At 44.3% G+C, this 19,116-nt stretch overlaps 2 long non-coding RNA genes across 2 annotated transcripts in view; one reads left to right on the top strand and one right to left on the bottom strand.

Annotated features, from left to right (window-relative positions):
* LOC308467843 overlaps nucleotides 1-3,074 on the top strand; it is a 277,660-nt gene extending 274,586 nt beyond the window's left edge. The window contains exon 2 of the long non-coding RNA XR_013981338.1: nucleotides 2,579-3,074. This is a non-coding gene — a long non-coding RNA (uncharacterized lncRNA). The remainder of the gene's footprint in view (nucleotides 1-2,578) is intronic.
* LOC308467831 overlaps nucleotides 1-19,116 on the bottom strand; it is a 702,857-nt gene that overhangs the window by 160,098 nt on the left and 523,643 nt on the right. The window lies entirely within an intron of this gene.

A 19,116-nucleotide genomic window follows, 5' to 3' on the forward strand; every position in this document is an offset into this window, starting at 1 on the left:
GTGGTAGATAAGATGTCTTATTGAAATGCATTGTTACTAGGTAACGGTCCTGGAAAGTTACTGGCAAAGGGGCTGGACTCTGAGTGTAAGCCTGGGAAAGCGAAACAAAATCAGAGAATGTTTTGGCTACAAGGTTTACGAGCTCTTGGAAGGGACTTTTCAATAGCAGCCTGAGTTTAGCTGCCAGGTGCAAAGAGCGTAAACAATTTGCAGTTTGCTGCGTGAGAAAGGAAAAAAACGACTGTTGGATTTTACAGTTTGTTTGAGAGTGTGGGCTGGAAAGCTGAAGAGGCTTGGCTTCAAGATGGATGCCAAGAAAGGAGCTTTGCCTTGCCCACCTTCCTTATCCAATGACAATTATTCATCTTGGTCTGTAAAGATGAAGGCCCTGCTGCAGAATCAGAGGCTTTTTGATGTAATTGAAAACCCCATCCCTGCAGCACCAACCAGAGGTTGGGAGTCACAGAATGTAAGGGCCAGGACTGCTATAATTCTGTGTGTCTCAGATGATCAGTTGGTGCATGTTCAGCATTTAGAAAATGCGAAAGAGGTATGGGACACGCTGCGTACAACGCATCAGAGAGATGCTGGTTCTTCAGCGTTGCTGTATTTTGAGAAATTGACCAATCTGAGACTTGCGCCTGATGGAGATGTTCAAGCGCACCTGACAGAAATGAAGTTTCTGCGTCAACAGATGGTGGAACGCAATTTTCGTCTTCAGGAGGAAGTGTTTTGCTTCATGATGATAAACAGCCTTAGCCGCACCTACAAGGTTGTTGCCAGTCAGCTTGGTTCCCTACCGGCCGCGCAGCTGACCGCGGAGAGAGTTTGTGCTGTGGTCCTGAATGAACACGACAGACTTGCTGCACTGGAAGAAAAAGACAGGGGGAGGGAAGAACAGAGTTCTAATTCCCCCACTGCTGATGCTACTGGAGAGCATGGTGTAGCATTGAGTGCTGTCCGATGCTACAATTGTGGACAGACTGGGCATCTACAGCGAAACTGTAAGAAGCCGCACCAGTCAAGAGGAGCAAAGAGCAGCTCTACGAAGCCTCAGGCGTCAGGCAAAAGCCGTACCAAGTGCCAGGTGAAACCTGCAAAGGCTATGATGGCGAAAGGAACCACGCCAGATGTTGGGAACGCATTCATAATCGACACGGGCGCAACGGTTCACATGTGCCCGCACAGAGGACTATTTTCAACGTTGAAGAAGCAAAGCTTCACTGTGAAACAGGCCAACGGTCAGGAGTTGGAAGCGACTGGAATTGGGACTGTGTATCTTGAGAGTCTGAACTTGACTATAAATGATGTTTACCTGGTTCCAGAACTGAGATTTAATCTGCTGAGCGTGTCGCAGATTGCAAAGAAAGGACTGAAACTGTCCTATGATGCTAAAAGCTGCAAGATCTACAAAGATGGAGAACTGTTTCTTACTGCCAAAGAGAAAGATGGACTGTATTTGTTGACTTTTGATCAAAGTGATTACATGAAATGTAATTCTGATGTTTCTAACGAAATCTCTCTTGCAGGGGTGACCATGACCAGTGTGAGCACCAGGAAGGTGACGAAGAAGGTCGACAGAGCATTTCAGCGGGTGTATGCTGATGTGATTGGTCCTCTAGAACCATCTAGAGGCGGTGCACGATATTACCTTTTGTGTGTGGATTGTTTCACTAATTATTCTTGGGTTTATATGATGGAGAAACCACAAGAAACTTTAGAAAAGTTTCAGGAATTTTGTGACAAGGTTAAAAGTATGCATGATGCTAACATTGATTGTCTTTTCACAGATGAGAAGCAAATTTTTCTGTTACAGAAGTTTCAGAAGTTCCTGGATGGAAAAGGGATAGACCACAAAGTGGCAGTTTCGCAAGAAGCGTGGAACAGGGGGGTTTGTGTAAAAGTGAACAAAGAATTGCAAAAGGGAATGAATGCACAATTGCTGAGTTCACATTTGCCACATGTATATTGGGCCGAATCGCTAGCGTCCTATCTTCATGTGTGGCTGAGAAAAGTCTCAACAGAGTTGGGATGTTCTCCTTTTGAGAAGCTGTTCAATAGAAAACCTTCTGTTGCCTATTTTAAGGTTTTCGGGTCTCATGTGAGAACAGAAGCTCCAGGTGGTGTAAAGAATGCCAGAGGCATTTTTGTGGGTTATGAAAAGGGTCTCTACAGAGTAATTTTGTCTGAATCTGGTCAGGTGATTCTCACAAAGTTCCTAGAGAGTGCTCCAAAGCAAGAGCGGATAGTACAGACATTTCCCACAGGAAACGATTCTGATGATGATGATGATGAGTTTGATCTTATTGAGTTCAGTAGTACTGATGATGACAGCTCAGTTGTCACAGTCATTGAGAGGAAATCTCACATAATGACTAGACCCTCAGAAGAGGAGGATGAACCATTGATTAAGCTTAGTACTGGTTCTCCAGAGAGTTCAGAGGCTGAACCAGAAAGCAGAGAAGAGCAGCAACTTTTACGTAGGTCTGAGAGAGCAACGAAGGGTGTACCACCCAAGAGGTATTCAAAGGAGTTTGCTACCCTTGCATATGTTGCTATTGTAAACGACCAAGGACAGATTGAAGCTGTGTCTGAGTCAGAGACAAAGGCACAACAGAGAGTTGTTAACCGAGGTAATGCGAAGTCACACAACCAGAGAGGTACATTGGTTAAACCAGTGGCGGGTAGTTCCAAGGGTGGAACTGAAACAACAGGGGAATGTTATAAATATAACAACTGTTTGTTTTCTTCTCTGGATGACGCTTTGCTTGCGGCACACATTGATACTTTAGGGGGAGTATGTTACCATAAGGCACCAATGCTGCAGCAAGCAAAGGCTCTAGCAGCTCAGCAAGCTGCTTGTGGCTGGAAAGCCAGACAGGATGTTTGTGACTGTTGCCATGGGAACAAAGGGGCAGTCCATTCTGTACTGAGCACCGGATGTTAGCTCAGTGTGTGTGTGTCATATGACCCGTACTGGATGTACTTGGGAGGAGTTTCTTTCTTGCTGTTGTTGAGTGCAGACATGATTCTCTGTACTGATGTAAGAGGCAGAAATAAATGATGTAAATAGTTTTCTGTCTGCTTCTTTCCCCTCCCTGGGGACACCAAAGGGAGAGGGAGAACGGTGTGTTCCTCTCATACATCTGAGAAGAATCGCCGGACCTCGCCTGCTTATCAGCAGAGGTTGGGAGACGCGGGGAGGTCGACAGGAATATCTGCCGGTGCCTACGTGTGGCACATTCCTCTGACCAAGGCAGAATTCCAACAACCGCATCCTCCTCCATTGTCATCTGCACTTGCCCAGTCAGTACAGATTCATAGGTTGGTCCCTGGATGATTTCTGTATCAATGTTTCCTGTTTGTCCACAGTTATTAACCACAACAGTCAAATCCATTTTCTCATTCATCAAGTCCATCTTCTCGTGCATCTGTTCCAGCAAGGCATTTGTCTTGCATAAAGCAAGCACCCAATCTTCCTCCCAGCTCATCTTTGGTCAAGGTCAGAAAAGACTGTTCCCACGATCTTAATCTCACAGATGTTGGGTCCTCACGTATACTGCAGCAACAATTTAACAAGCTCCCTCTAGAGGAGACAATTTCTATTTGTATCCATTTTTTTTTTAAAGGCAAAGGAAAGTTACTTTCATTTTTCAGATATTTCAAATGTTTTTCAGATATTTTGTTTCTTTAAAATGCAAAAGGCAACATTAGAATCAACTTGTTTCTCTTCATTAGCTATCTGTCAAAATATTCCATTCACAGTCAATGAACCTCTCCAACAGTTTCTGTCTTGAACACCCCGTTCCCAGGTTAGAGACGGTGGAAACTTATCCTTCTTCACTCCCTCTCCTGCTAGGGTTAAACAGAGTCCCCCCCCCCTTTTCTCCTGCTTCCAAGGGGGGTTTCAGTAATTCTGAATGAAGGAAATTTAGGCTTTTTGGACAGCTTTCCCAGCTTTAGCTTACAAAGTTTTTGCTTTAGTCTATATACAAAAAGCGGAAGGCGGACTTCCTGTTTTGCAGCTTCCCGCTTCGATACCAAATTAAGCAATTTCTTGATCCAATTTTCCGTTTCTACTCACGGGTACTTGTTTTAAGTCCAATTGTCCACAGGAAAAAGTCAGCGCTCTCTGGCAATGGCTGTGCGGCTTCACTCCGTGAAAGTTGCAGCCAGTTCATAGCACCGCGCTTCTCACCCCACTTCGCTCCGGAGCCCCTAAATGGGATTCCCCGCAAGTAGGGGGGCGCTTCTGGTGCCCTGCCGAACCCCACGTTCCCAGGCTTCCTCTGCCTGGGATTTCTAGCAGGTCCCCACTTTCGCCGCGGCGGGAAGACCCAGTTTCCACGGAGCCCGTTCCTCCAGTCGGAGGAACTCCGCCATTCACCAATGGTGCTGACCCGGAAGTCATCATCTGCAAATTTGATCAGGATGCCCTTGAGTCCATCATCCAAGTCGTTGATAAAGATGTTGAATAAGACCAGGCCCAAGACAGAACCCTGTGGCACCCCACTAGTCACTCTGCTCCAGGATGAAGAGGAACCATTGATGAGCACCCTTTGGGTTCGGTCAGTCAGCCAGTTACAAATCCACTGAGTGGTAGCATAGTCAAGACCGCATTTTACCAGCTTCTTTACAAGAATATCATGGGGCACCTTGTCAAATGCCTTGCTGAAATCAAGGTAGGCTACATCCACTGCGTTCCCTTCATCTACCAGGCTTGTAATTCTGTCAAAAAACAAGATCAGGTTAGTCTGACATGACTTATTTTTCAGAAATCCATGCTGACTATTGGTGATCACAACATTCCTTTCTAGGTGTTCACAGACTGTTTGCTTAATGATCTGCTCCAGAATCTTCCCTGGTATTGATGTCAGACTGACTGGGCGGTAATTATTTGGGTCCTCTCTTTCCCCCTTTTTGAAAATAGGGACAGCATTTGCCCTCCTCCAGTCTGCTGGGACTTCGCCTGTTCTCCAGGAATTCTCAAAGATGACTGCCAGTGGTTCTGAGATCACATCTGCCAGTTCTTTTAATACTCTTGGATGCAGTTCATCTGACCCTGGAGACTTGAATTCATCTAAACTAGCCAAGTATTCTTGTAGTATCTCCTTAGTTATTCTGGGCTGTGTTTCCTCTGCTGAATCATTTGCTCCAAATTCTTCAGGTCGGGCATTGTTTTCTTTATCAGAGAAGACTGAGGCAAAGAAGGCATTGAGGAGTTCAGCCCTTTCTGTGTCCCCTGTTTGCATTTCACCATCTTCTCCTCTGAGTGACCCCACTGTTTCTTTGTTCTTCCTTTTTGCTACGAACATACCCATAAAAGCCTTTTTTGTTGCTTTTAACCTCTCTAGCAAGCCTGAGTTCATTCTGTGCTTTAGCTTTTCTGACTTTGTGTCTACACGTGCTGGCTATTTGTTTGAATTCCTCTTTGGTGGTTCCCCCCTTTTCCATTTTTTGTACACATCCTTTTTTAATCTCAACTCAGTTAAAGGTTCTTTAGATAGCCACCCTGGCTTCTTTAGGCACCTTCCATGTTTCCGTCTCATTGGTATTGCCTGAAGTTGTGCTTTTACTATCTCCCTCTTAACAAACTCCCAGCCATCATGAACTCCCTTTCCTTTTAGTATTACTGTCCATGGGATCTCACCCAGCACTTCCCTAAGTTTTATGAAGTCGGCTTTGTTAAAGTCAAGAAATTGAGTCCTAGTATGCTTGGCTGCTCCTTTCCGCTGTATAGTAAACTTCAGAAGAGCATGATCACTCGCGCCTAATGATCCTTCCACTTCTACCCCACTAACCAGGTCATCAACATTGGTTAGGACCAGATCTAAAATGGCTGTTTCTCTTGTTGCTTCTCCCACTTTCTGGACAATGAAGTTGTCTGCAAGGCCAGTGAGGAATCTGTTTGACCTTATGCTCTTGGCTGAGTTTGACATCCAACAAATATCCGGGTAATTGAAGTGCCCCATTACTACGATCTCCCCTCCTTTTGCATGCTTGGCCATCTGTTCCAGGAAGGCATCATCTATGTCCTCCGTTTGGCTTGGGGATCTATAGTAAACTCCCACAATGAGGTCACTGTTATTCTTCTCTCCCTTAATTTTGACCCAAATGCTCTCACTTTGGCTTTGAGGTTCTAAATCTTGGATCTCTTCACAGGTATACACATCCCTGACATATAACGCCACTCCTCCTCCTTTCTTGTCTGGTCTGTTTCTCTGAAATAGATTGTATCCCCCCATTATTACATTCCAATCGTGGGACTTATCCCACCAGGTTTCAGTGATGCCTATTATGTCATATTTAGTTTGCTGTACCAAGAGCTCAAGCTCATCTTGTTTATTTCCCATGCTTTGCGCATTAGTGTACAGACATTGAAGTCCATTAATCATTCCCCCGTATCTCTTATTTAAGGATTTTTTCCTCCCACCACTAGGTCTGCGTGCTGTTTGCTCCATTTGGTCTATGACATTTGGATGATCATCTTCATCAATTGATAGACTCCTACCTTCAGGAGCACTGTCTCCCTCCCCCACATTAGTCAGTTTAAAGCCCTCCTGATGAGGTTTCTGAGATTTTTGGCAAAAACATTCCTCCCAACCGTTGTGAGGTGCAGCCCATCACTTGCCAGAAGTCCATCTTCAAGAAACTGCAGTCCGTGATCTAAGAATCCAAACCGTTCCTGTTTACACCATTTGCGAAGCCAGCTGTTCACTTCCACTATTTTTCCCTCTCTCCCTGGGCCACGTCGTTCAACTGGGAGGACAGATGAGATGACAATTTGTGCATTTAATTGCTTCAATTTCCTGCCCAGAGCCTCGTAGTCTCTTTTGATCTTCTGGAGGCTATTGCTTGCAGTGTCATTGGTTCCCACATGAACCAAGAGGAGGGGGTATTTGTCAGTGGGTTTTATGATTCCTTGCAGTCGTTCAGTTACATCTTGGATCTTAGCCCCGGGGAGCCAGCCCACTTCCCGAGACATTTTGTCAGGCCCACAGATCACTGCTTCTGTTCCCCTCAGTAGGGAATCCCCTATCACCATTACACGCCTCCTCTTAGGTTTGGTCGGGGTTCTTCCGTGAGCTGTCCATTCCAATGTCGCCTGCACATTCCCTGAGGACTGACTTTGCTGCTCATCTTCATATACCTGATCGACTGTAATGAGGGAGAGATCCTCAAATGGAGTCTGCTCTTCGTCTTCCATGCTAGGGGAGAGGACCTCAAAGCGATTGTGTATTTCTATTTTTTTTTATTTTTTTTAAAGAATATTTATTCCAATTTTAAAGTTACAAAAAATGAAGAAAAAACAAACCATACACATGTTACAAAAAACAGACAATAAAAAAGAAAAAAGAAAAAACAAAGAATCACAATAAAGAATAACAAAAATCAAATTAGACCTTTACAACCTTTTCCCCTTTTACTTATTTCCATGACTTCCTCTCACCTCCCTGCTTTGTATTCTAGTTTAGATCGTATCTCCAGCAATTCCTTCTAACCTTCTTTTCTTTTACTTATTTTAACATTCGAAAGCATTTAATTCTCCTCTATCCTCATTTTACACTTCATTTTTACTTATTCCATTATACCATGTCTGCCAATACGGCCTAATATTCTTTTCCAACCTTTTTCTAACATTCTTTTATATTACAGTATTTCTGAAGATATATTTTAAATTTTTTCCAGTCTTCTTCCATCAACCCTTCTTCCTGATCTCGAATTCTGCCGGTCATCTCAGCCAGTTCCATATAGTCCATCACTTTCATCTGCCATTCTTCTCGGGTAGGCAATTCTTGTGTCTTCCAATATTTCCCAATGAGTATTCTTGCCGCTGCTGTCGCATACATAAAAAAATTTCTGTCTTCCCTTCGCACCAATTGGCCGACCATGCCCAAGAGGAAGGCCTCTGGTTTCTTCACAAAAGTGTATTTCAATACCTTTTTTAGTTCATTATATATCATTTCCCAGAAGGCCTTGATCTTTGGGCACGTCCACCAAAGGTGGAAAAAGGTACCTTCATTTTCTTTACATTTCCAACATTTATTATCGGGCAAATGATAGATTTTTGCTAGCTTGACTGGGGTTAAGTACCACCTATAAATCATTTTCATTATATTTTCTCTTAAAGCATTACAAGCCGTAAATTTCATACCTGTAGTCCATAACCGTTCCCAGTCAGCAAACATAATGTTATGCCCAACATCTTGTGCCCATTTAATCATAGCAGACTTAACCATTTCATCCTGTGTATTCCATTTCAGCAGCAGATTATACATTCTTGACAAATTTTTTGTTTTAGGCTCTAACAATTCCGTTTCCAATTTGGATTTTTCCTCCTGGAAACCAATCTTTTTATCTAGGTTAAAAACCTCCCTTATTTGATAATAATGAAGCCAATCTCGAACTTTAGTTTTTAATTTGTCAAAACTCTGCAATTTTAGTTTATCTCCAACTTGTTCTAAAATTTCACAGTATTTTGGCCAATTTGTCTCCATATTAGTTTTTTTCAATGCCTTTGCCTCCATTGGTGACAGCCACCTTGGTGTTTTACTTTCCAACAAATCCTTATATCTCACCCAAACATTAAACAATGCTTTCCTGACAATATGGTTCTTAAAGGCCTTATGCGCTTTAACCTTGTCATACCATAAATATGCATGCCATCCAAACACATTATCAAAACCTTCTAAATCCAAAATGTCCACGTTTTCAAGAAGTAGCCAATCTTTCAGCCAGCAAAATGCGGCTGATTCGTAGTAAAGTTTAAGATCTGGCAGGGCAAATCCCCCTCTTTCCTTCGCATCTGTTAATATCTTAAATTTTATTCTAGGCTTTTTGCCCTGCCAGATAAATTTAGACACATCTCTTTGCCACCTCTTGAAACAGTCCATTTTATCCACAATTTGCAATGTTTGAAACAAAAACAACATTCTAGGCAATACATTCATCTTTATTGCAGCAATTCGGCCCAACAATGATAGCTTCAATTTTGACCATGTTTCTAAATCCTTCTTCACTTCTGACCAACATTTTTCATAATTATCTTTAAACAAATTCACATTTTTAGCAGTCATATGCACCCCTAAATATTTCACTTTGTTAACTATTGTTAATCCTGTCTCTTTCTGAAACCTCTCTTTCTCAATCTCTGTAAGGTTTTTCTCTAATACCTTAGTTTTCATCTTGTTCAATTTAAAACCTGCTACTTGGCCAAATTCTTGGATTAATTGTAATACTCTTTTTGTGCTAGCTTCTGGCTCCTGTAATGTCAAAACTAAATCGTCAGCAAAAGCTTTCAATTTGTACTGTTTAGCTCCGAGTTGTATACCTTTAACCAATTGGTCTTTTCTAATCATATTGAGCAAAACCTCCAAGACCGATATAAAAAGCAATGGGGAGATTGGGCAACCCTGTCTTGTTCCTTTCTCTATCTTAAATTCTTCTGTAACTACATTGTTCACAATGAGCTTAGCTTTTTGTTCCGAATAAATTGCACCTATACCATTTTCAAAACTTTGGCCTACCCCCATCCCCTGCAAATTTTTCTTCATAAAACTCCAAGAAATATTGTCAAAGGCTTTCTCTGCATCTACAAATATTAAAACAGCTTTGGTATTGATATTAACTTGCAGTTTTTCTAAAATATTGATAATATTCCTCGTATTGTCTGACAGATGTCTCCCAGGGAGAAAGCCCGCCTGGTCTTTATGAATCTCTTTTACCAATACATTTTTTAATCTTTTAGCCATTATTTCTGCAAAAAATTTGTAATCCACATTAAGTAGGGATATGGGACGGTAGTTCTTCAGCTGTGTCTTCTCCACTTCAGTTTTTGGTATAAGTGTAATGTATGCTTCTTTCCACGACTCGGGTGCTTTCCCTCCCCGTAATATTTCATTGCAAAGTTCTTTCAACGGTTGCAATAACCATTCTTTCAAAGATTTGTAATATTTTGCAGTTAGACCATCCGGTCCTGGAGATTTGCCCAATTTCATATTCTGAATGGCTCCTTCCACCTCTTGATCAGATATTGTAGAGTTTAATATTGATTTGCTCTCTTGAGATACTTTTTGTAATCCATTATTTTTCAAAAACCGATCAATGTCTAATTCTTTCTGGGTTTCCTGCATATATAACTGTTTAAAATAATTCTGAAAGCACTTCCGAATCTCCCCAGGATTCTGTATATTCTTCCCTTCTACTACCAAGTTCGTAATCGTATTCAGCTTTTGTCTTTTTTTCATTTGCCAGGCCAGTAATTTCCCACATTTATTTGCCGATTCGAAGGTCTTTTGTTTCATCTGTTTGACCTTCCATTCTATCTCCTGGTTCATCAGTTTCATATATTGTACTTGGTATAGCTTTATCTCTTTTAAAATCTCCTGTGAGTTCAGTTTCGCCCTCAGTCTTTTTTCTCCATCCTTAATTTTCTCCAAAATTTTTTCTCTCTTCTCGTTTTGATATCTTTTCCTAATTGCATTTTGTTGTATCAAAAATCCTCTCATCACCGCTTTGCTGGCATCCCAAATCACTCTTTTTTCTGTCGTAGTATTCATATTTATCTCAAAATAGTCTCTCAAATTCTTCTGGGCCTTTTTAATAATTTCCTCATTCCTAAATAAGGAGTCATTCATCCTCCATCTGAAAGCTCCAATTGGCGTTGATATCATTTCAATCTTTACTGGATTGTGATCAGAGCAAATTTTCGGGCAAATCACCGCTTTTTTATCTTAGGGGCCAGTCCTCTAGTTATCCAGATTTGGTCTATTCTTGTCCATGTCATATTTGCTTCAGAGAAGAAGGTTCCTTCTCTTTCCAAGGGGTTCTTTATTCGCCAAATATCCACAAGATCCATATTGTCAGTCATTTCAAAAAATGTCTTTGGTAGTCTTCCATCTTTCGTCACCGTTTGTCTTTGGGCTTTATCCATATTTGTAGACACTACTCCATTCATATCTCCCATCAAAATAATGTTGTAATCCAAATAATCCAGGAGAGTTTCGTGCAATTTTTAAAAGAATTCTGATTTTCCCTCATTTGGTGCATATACGCCTATTATCAAAAACTTCTGTCCTTGAAACTGAATTTCAATTGCTATATATCTTCCTTGGTCATCTTTAAATATAAATTTTGGTGACAGGCTTTCCTTCGCGTAGAGTACTACTCCTCTTTTTTTCACATTGTCCGATGAAATAAATTCTTCTCCCAATCTTTTATTTATCAAAATTTTCCGATGTAGCCTTGTCACATGCGTCTCTTGTAAACAAATCAAGTCCAAATGTTCTTTTTTCAATGTATGAAATACTCTCCCCCTTTTTGCCGACGAATTCAGACCATTAATATTCCAGCTTAAAACTTGAAGTGTCATTTTGTAGTTACTCTCCTTCTCCTCCAACAGCCCCAAGAAGTTTGTCTATGTCTGTCGGTGGCGTTGGTTTCGCTTTTTTTTGCAAACTCTTATCCGGTACAGCAGTGTCTTTTCCCAATCCTTTCTGTAGATCTTCTTCGTATGCACTCAAAAACTTGTTCTTTTCCTCCACTGATCTTATCTTGGTCTTTCTTCCTTTAAAACTAAAGGATAGACCTTGAGGGAATTCCCACCTGAAAAGGATTTTATTTTTTCTCAACAAGGCCACCAAGTCTCCAAAATCTTGTCTTAAGTCAAGAAGATGTTTTGGTATGTCTTTAAAAAATTCCACTTTTGATTGTATAATTGTCAAGGGTTTTTCGTAATGCAGGCCCAAAATTTTGTCCCTTTCTTCTTTGGATCGGAGGGTAATCAAACAGTCCCTTATTTTAATCTTTCTTCCTCCTTTCCCCAGTCTGAAGGCCCTCACAATCTTAAAGTCCTCTTGTTTCAGGTCCGATTTCCAAAATTCCAGAAATTCTTGTGTCAAAAAGTCTATCAAGGTGCCTTTCTCCAACTCAGGAACAGCTCTAATTCTTAGATTGGTTTGTTTGTCTCTGAGATCGATCATAGACAACGTTAACTTATGTTCTGCAATCTCTTTCTGTAGGTCTGGTACCTTTTCAGTTTCCAATTGCCCCAATTTAAATTCCACAGCGGCAGTCTTTTCCTGTATAGACTTTGAGTCTTGCAGTAATCTCTGAATAGATTCCGTATTGCTGTTTACCTTTTTCTCCAAGTTGTCTAGTGTTTCTGTGTTTAAATCAATTTTTCTATTAGCAATGTCCACTTTCTGATTCGTTTCTTCCACTTTCCTATTCGTCTCCCCCACCCTTGTACTAAGTTGCTGTATAGATTCATTAATCTTAGCCAAGGCGTTGGCTAAAATTTCCTCAGACATTCCACCAGACTTAGATTGTGTTGCTGATGCAGGCAAACCAGCAGATGATTGCCTTCGGTGTACCCAAGGTTTCCCAGATCTCAAGACTGACGGGTCTTGAGATTTTTGGCCATCTGCCATAACAAAGTGAAGGTCAAGTTCTTTTCCCACGTATGCTGTTCCTGTTTACAAGTGGAAAATTCCTTTACTGTAATTTCAGGGAGTCCCACTAGGTGGACACTGTTACCACCAAACCAGTTACTGTCCTTCTAAAATGACAGGAAAGAGAAACTAAGTAGAGAGACAAAGATGGAGGACCACAATGTAACTTTCCAATTATTTTCCCCAACAAAATTGGCCACAATATATCTTCTTTACAGCCAACAAGCAGCACTGACAGCTTTTGACAGCTGAGACGTCTCACTGACAGATTGCTCTTTAAATCTTTAAACAGTCCGGTAGAGTCAAACAAAGCCTTTCCCTTTATCCCTCCGAAAGGTAGATTCCGCCAAAGTTCTCAGGTCAGAAGAAAACACTTATTTCAATTCAATTTTCCCACGTTTAGCTCAAAATCTCTATGCTTTGTTCTGGATACAATGCGGGGAAGCGGACTTCCTGTTTGCACTTCCACCGCGGTAGCCAATTCTAACGTTTTTTTGCTGCTAAAACTTTTCCGCTTTTATCCAATTAGTCCAATCAATCCAATTAGTGCTCTTTTAATCCAATTCCTCTACTCACGGTTGAAATTTCAGTCCAAATGTTCCAGGAATAAGTCAGCGCTCTCCAGCAACGGCAACACGGCTTCGCTCAGTGAAAGCAGCGATCCGCTCGCAGCACCGCGCTTCTCCCCCGCTCCGTTCCGAAGCCTCAGAAAAAGGCTTCCTCTCGGGTTGGGGGGCGCTCCAAGGTGCCCGCCGAGCCTCCACGTTCGCAGGCTTCCGCGCCTGCGATTTCTGAGGGTCCCCGCTTCGCCGCAGCGCACAGGACCCGATTTTCGCTGAGCTATCCCCTCCGAGATCAGAGGAGATCGGCCATTGCTGCTGGCGCTAACCGGAAGTCTCGCGATTGTGTATTTCTAAACAATCAGAGCGAAACCTGGGCCTCCTACTTCTTTGAGTCACGTTTCTCCATATATCTGGCTCCTGTGTTGGTGAACTAGCCTCCTTCTCAGGGGAGTCCCCTGTCTCCTCCTTGGTGGAGATGGTGTGCTCTGTTGCTTCCAAGAAGAGCTCCAGCTTTCTAATTCTTTGGAGCGTAGCTACACGTTCCTCCAGTTGCTGGACTTTGTCTTCTAAGAGGGCAATCAACATGCAATTGCTGCAGGTAAAGCTGCCTGCAATCTTTGGCAAGATGGCAAACATTGCGCAGGAACCGCAGGCGACTGCAGCTGTTTCCTCCCCCTCCATCTTGAGAACGTGTCGTTGGGGGTGGCTACAGCGGTCCTACATCATAAAAAGCGTGAAGACAGGACAAATAACTCCCTCCCCAAAAAAAACCCTAGGTCTCCCCCAACAAACGTTTGAGACTAGCTCCCCTAAATCTAAAAGATGGATCAAACTGTGCGCACCGCTAGGGAGAGCAGCTAATCAGCCACAAAGAAACACACACATAAGAAAACCCTTTTTGCACCTTCTTCAGCTGCTGCCCTGCAAGCTCTGATAAGCTCCTCCCTCAGCTAATCACCTGCCTCAGCAGAAACCCTGCCCCCTCTGACCTTTGCACAGGGAGAGCAGATAATCAGCCACAAAGAAACACACACACAAGAACCCTTTTTGCTCCTTCTTCAGCTGCTGCCCTGCAAGCTCTGATGGTAGGAGAGCACCAGGAGGGCAAGGACACTTGGCCGAGCCCAGGCCCGACCCGAGCCTACTCCACGGCAGATAGCACTCCAAGAGATCAGGCTGGGGCCCAGAGGAAGGCCATGTGACAGAGGAGACCCAGAAGAGAAGGTATTACTTCTTATTTTTTTAAAAAAAGATTTAAAAATAATAACATTTTTTTCTCTTTTGAAAAAAAAAGTGTCCCCAGATTCTTTGAAAAAAATCTGGTAACCTTACCTTAAATCCTAACCTTCTGATTCCAAGTCTCTTCTTTCTCAATATCCCCATTCGGTTAACTGCACCAAGCAACAAGCTGTAAAATACAAGTTTAAAAAGCAAGCTTTCCTTTGCATCTCACAGAACTTTAAATGTAATTCGTGGTTTTTTCCACCTGTCCGCCAAACTTGGGTCGTTTTGCCTTCCTTTAAATGGGAAATCAGTAGTCGAGCCATACTTTTTGGTAAAACGTTCGTCTGGATCCCGGAAGTCCTACCTGAGAACAATGGGAGTTTCCACTAGCGCCAGCCGCTTCTCCTTCTGCAAGCAGCGCCACCCGAATTCCCACCTGGGATGAGCCGCTTGGCGCACTAAACTGAGCCGCCGGAGAAAGACTGGGGCGGGCAGTAAGTGGGAGGGGGAAGTCGTGCGCTTCTGTCCCGTCAGAAAAGTGCTGGGCTCTGTCTCTCCAGCTGTGCTTCCTCGGTTCAGAGGTGGACTATAGCAGCTGGGCTGGGCTGCCAGAAAGCCCATCAAGGCCACAGGCTGCTGGCATGACTCATCCCAGCTTTGTCATCTGAGGGGAAAGGATGTGCGGTCTTAAATGCTGGCCTTGGCAACTTGGCTGAGCTACCTTGGGCAAGTCCTTGGGCCAGCTTAGCCTCCTTCACAGAGGGTTGTTCTGAAGATACACTCAGGAAAACACCCGAGGCATGAAGAAGAAGCACGAGGAGAGTCTGGAAAGGGGGGTGGGGAGCGCTCCCACCCCAGCCGCTCCAGGATGGGAAGTGCGTCCCAGGGGAGGCGGGGTTCAGGCGGAGGTGGACGTCGGGTTGGGTGGCGGTTGCCAGGAGCAGCACGATGTCCCTCCAACCCCCGACTTCCACTCTCCAGGCAGGCACCCAACGTGGCCAGCACGCAAGGGCTCTTTCTTACTCCAGCCTTGGCGTGCAGATCCCGGGTTCAGCCCCAGATCTCTGGAGCGGAAAGGCTCTTGGGCGTTGGGCGTGAATATGAAAGGCAGCATCTGTCAGAATAGGTCATACTGAGCCAGTACAGATGAACGTGACTATTGGTTCGCTTCCTCGGCATCCCAGAACTGTGAAGGTTGCCTCAACTGTTGAGCAGCACAGCTAAGGAAGAAGGAGTGGAGTGTCTCCGGGGGGGGGGGGGGGAGCATAGCTCCCATTCCCTTCCAAACACACAGACAGGACAGTGTGGTGGCACCCAGGGAATAGTTGCAGCAGCCGGATGGCTGGCTGAAACACACACCATTGCACTCTTTTTGAATGGGATTCAATCTGAATCAGCCAGTTAGTGAACTTGGTGCTCCTGTGCAACAAACCCACTACAAAATTGCTCTTCCCCGCACACTTCCAGGTCCCTCCAGCTGGGCTTTTTGAGTGTGATGGGTTTTTCTCACTCCAGAGCAGTTTGTGTTTAAGCTGAAGGTCAGCAGGAAAGCAAGGGAGACTAAAAATTTTGCATTTGTTGATATAATAAGATTTTAATAACTCTAATAATGACTAACTGTGTGGAAATGACTGGAAAAAGGGGAAAAAGGAAAATCAAGGTTTTTCATTTTTGGTTTCCTGGAAGATGATCAAAAGACTCCCCTGGACTAGAAGAGACATCTCATTAACAACTGGAGAAATGCCAAAGAACTTTGGATATCTGCTTGGGAGGTTTCTGATGCAGTATTAATTTAACAAGGAGCCAGGAGTGAAACTGAAAGTAGACGGACCAGCTAGCTGAATCCAATTATATTGCTATGGGGTGGGGGGAAACCTCTAACATTTTACTTTTCGATACTTGTAGTTCCAGAGTGAATTGAATAGGTGGGGGGGGGGTGGAGGAGCGGAAGAAAGGAGAGCTAACTTGTCCGTGGCTGGGGGCGCAATCTGGATGGTTCTGCCGGGGCGCAAGATCACCTAACTACTGCTCTGCGCCTCTGGATCAGGGGTGGATGGTGCTCATTGGGACCGGGAGGGTGAAAGGCAAGGAGGCTAACAGTAGGTGGTGCCAGAGCCAAGGAGTGGCAGAGCAAATGCGTTCTGTATCTGAGATGGAGTGGGAAGGGGCTGGCGGCCACCGCAGCCATCCCCTGTCTGCCCTCATGGAGTGGCCAGAATCCACTGGGCAAATGCTCATCTTGCCAGAGTCTGGGTCTTCTGCTGTTGCTCTCTCAGAAACCGTGCCCAGGTGGGATGTTTCGTTTTTTGTAGCTGCTTCATCCCTGAGGAAGTTGGAGGTGACGCAACTCCTGCATCTCTGACGTGGGAAGGTTTGGGGGTATAACAAATTCCACCCTCCTTCCTTGGCTCCCTGGCAAGAAGGCATCTTTACATTTTGAGCGCATTTCACAGGCCAGGAGCCAAGCACCCCTTCCTGAGGGGGAGAAGAGGCCCAGAAAAGATGAGCCCTTCCCAGCCCAAAGGCGTTCCCCTGAGATTCAGCTTCTGGGCTATGGCTAACCAGGTTAGGAGCAGGAATATTGGGAGCGGGAAGGAACTGATGTCATCTGCCAGAGCAGCTGGCTAACTGAAGGGAATGAGGTGATAACAAGGCTTTCAAACCTGAACTCTTGTTTGCGGCTGATTAGCATAGAGGGAGGTGGAGAACAAGGGCAATCGGAAGCAGACTCTGGGTAGTTGGTTCCTTCTCTTTGTTCGGGTTCCTACGTCACACCAGCAGTTTAAATGGCAACACTCCTTTGCAAGATTGGCTGCCTTTTTAATTGTTTGTTATGGAAAATCAATAAAATGATAAGTTGCCCCTGCCAAAGGGTTGCATGACATCTGGCTGAAGACTTTTTGTGCTAAAAGTTGAAGCTATGCTGGGGTGTGTGTGTGTGTGTGTGTGTGTGTCCATCCGTGTGGCCGCTGTGTATTCAACATTCCACCCCCTCCAAAGAATCCTAAGAACCTTAGTTTTCCTTTCACAGTGCTACGATTCCCAGCACCCTTAACAAACCATTGTTCCCAGGACTTTTTGCGTGTGGGTGGGAGGAGATGTGCTTTACATGTGCGGTGTGCAGGCATCTCCAAGCACATGTGTGGGGGGATTCAAGACTAACTCTTATGCTTTTCTTCCTTAGACCAGCTTGACGTTGAACGAGAGGTTCTCTGGGTTGAGGAACACACGCCATTTCACAGCGAAGCAGAACACGGGCCGAATGGTCACTCTGCCATTGCATTTGGTGAAGTCAGACTGGATTTGCAAAGGAGTTTGCCCCTGAAGCCAGTTGGTTGCCTGCCTGTGGCTGGAGGCTTGGCATCACCAAAACACAAAGAGACAGCCCCATGCAACCTCACACCCAAAGATTTCTGCCCATGCTTCAGACATGCAGCCCTAAGATCAGCTCTGACTCCCACTCTAGGCCCCTCTGCCCCAGTCTTCCTCCTGATGTAGGCTACAGGATCTGGGAAGTCTGATCCAGCTTTGAGGTGTGGTTCCATATGGCCGTTAGTACTGTTGTGTTTTTGCCAGAGAGCCACGTGGTAAGGAAGATCTCCAAGTATGCTTCCTAGGGACTCCACTTTAATCCTCAGATGTGCCCACAAAGGCATGATCCAGCACCCTCATGCCACAGCTGCCTCTGGAGTGACCCTCCCTCCGGTGAGAGGTGTGCCTCACAGCTGAGTGCCTGGTTGTTTGTGTAGGACGGAGGCTAGGAATCTTGTGGGCTCCCAGATATTGCCAGATCCAATGGCCTTCTGCCTCAGCCAGCATGGCCGACGGTCAGGGGTGATGGAATCCAACAACATCTAGAGGGCCACACAATTCCCCATCCCTGGTCTAGTGAATTTGAGGTTCTGGGTTTCTCTCCCTCTGTCCCCTTTTGCCTGGAAAAGCACTTAGGCAGATTCCTTTGGACGATTTGGGTGTGACAAGCTGTAGCAGCGCACTGAATAAAATAACTTTGAAAAGCTGGAACACTGGGCTGTTTTTCCCCCTAATAAAAATATTCACTGTGCAGTTCACAGGCACAAAACACAATGTTGATATTGTCCAGGAAATGGGTTTTCAGTTGGAGGGCATGGGTTGTGTGAGAGCATGTTGTGCGGGATAACCAGTCTCATATAACCAACATGCTTCAGTCTAATTAGTGCATGAAGGGGTTAACACCATAGAGTAAGCTGTCCTGCCATCTTAGCCATGTCTCTTCCCCTTACCTTGGGAGTGAGTTCTGATCTATTCTGGTATTCACTTCTTCAGCGTTTAATGTAATGTAGGTTTTTCCTGATTTTATGCTTTTATCTTTCTGTAAACGGCTTTGATGTTTCTTACCATCTGGTGTGTATAAATTTTATGAAATAAATAAATAATTTTGAATGAATGAATGAATGAATGAATGAATGAATGAATGAATAAATAGGAAGATGTAAAACCACAACCTCCGAAATGAAAGCTACTGTCCCGCCAGACGGATGTTTTTGCCTGGAGGTGGGCCGTATTCTGCAATGTGCTATCGATGCAATAATAGTGCAGCTTTCTAATGGACTGTCCATGCAAACATCATTCTGCTTTCTCAGTTGCTCTGCAATGCTTCGCCAGGGTTACCACATCATGGCCAGCTGGGGGTGCGCTCCTGTGTTGTAGCTCAGCAAAAGCAGGACAAAATTCCTCTAGTATGGCTCACAGTGAGGACTGCTGAGAGTTGGGAGAGATCTCATAGAATCATAGAGTTGGAAGAGACCACAAGGGCCATTGAGTCCAACCCCCTGCCAAGCAGGAAACACCATCAGAGCACTCCTGACATATGGTTGTCAAGCCTCTGCTTAAAGACC

This window comes from Podarcis pityusensis (assembly GCF_964106645.2).
Source record: "Podarcis pityusensis genome assembly, chromosome: W".
NCBI lineage: Eukaryota > Metazoa > Chordata > Lepidosauria > Squamata > Lacertidae > Podarcis > Podarcis pityusensis.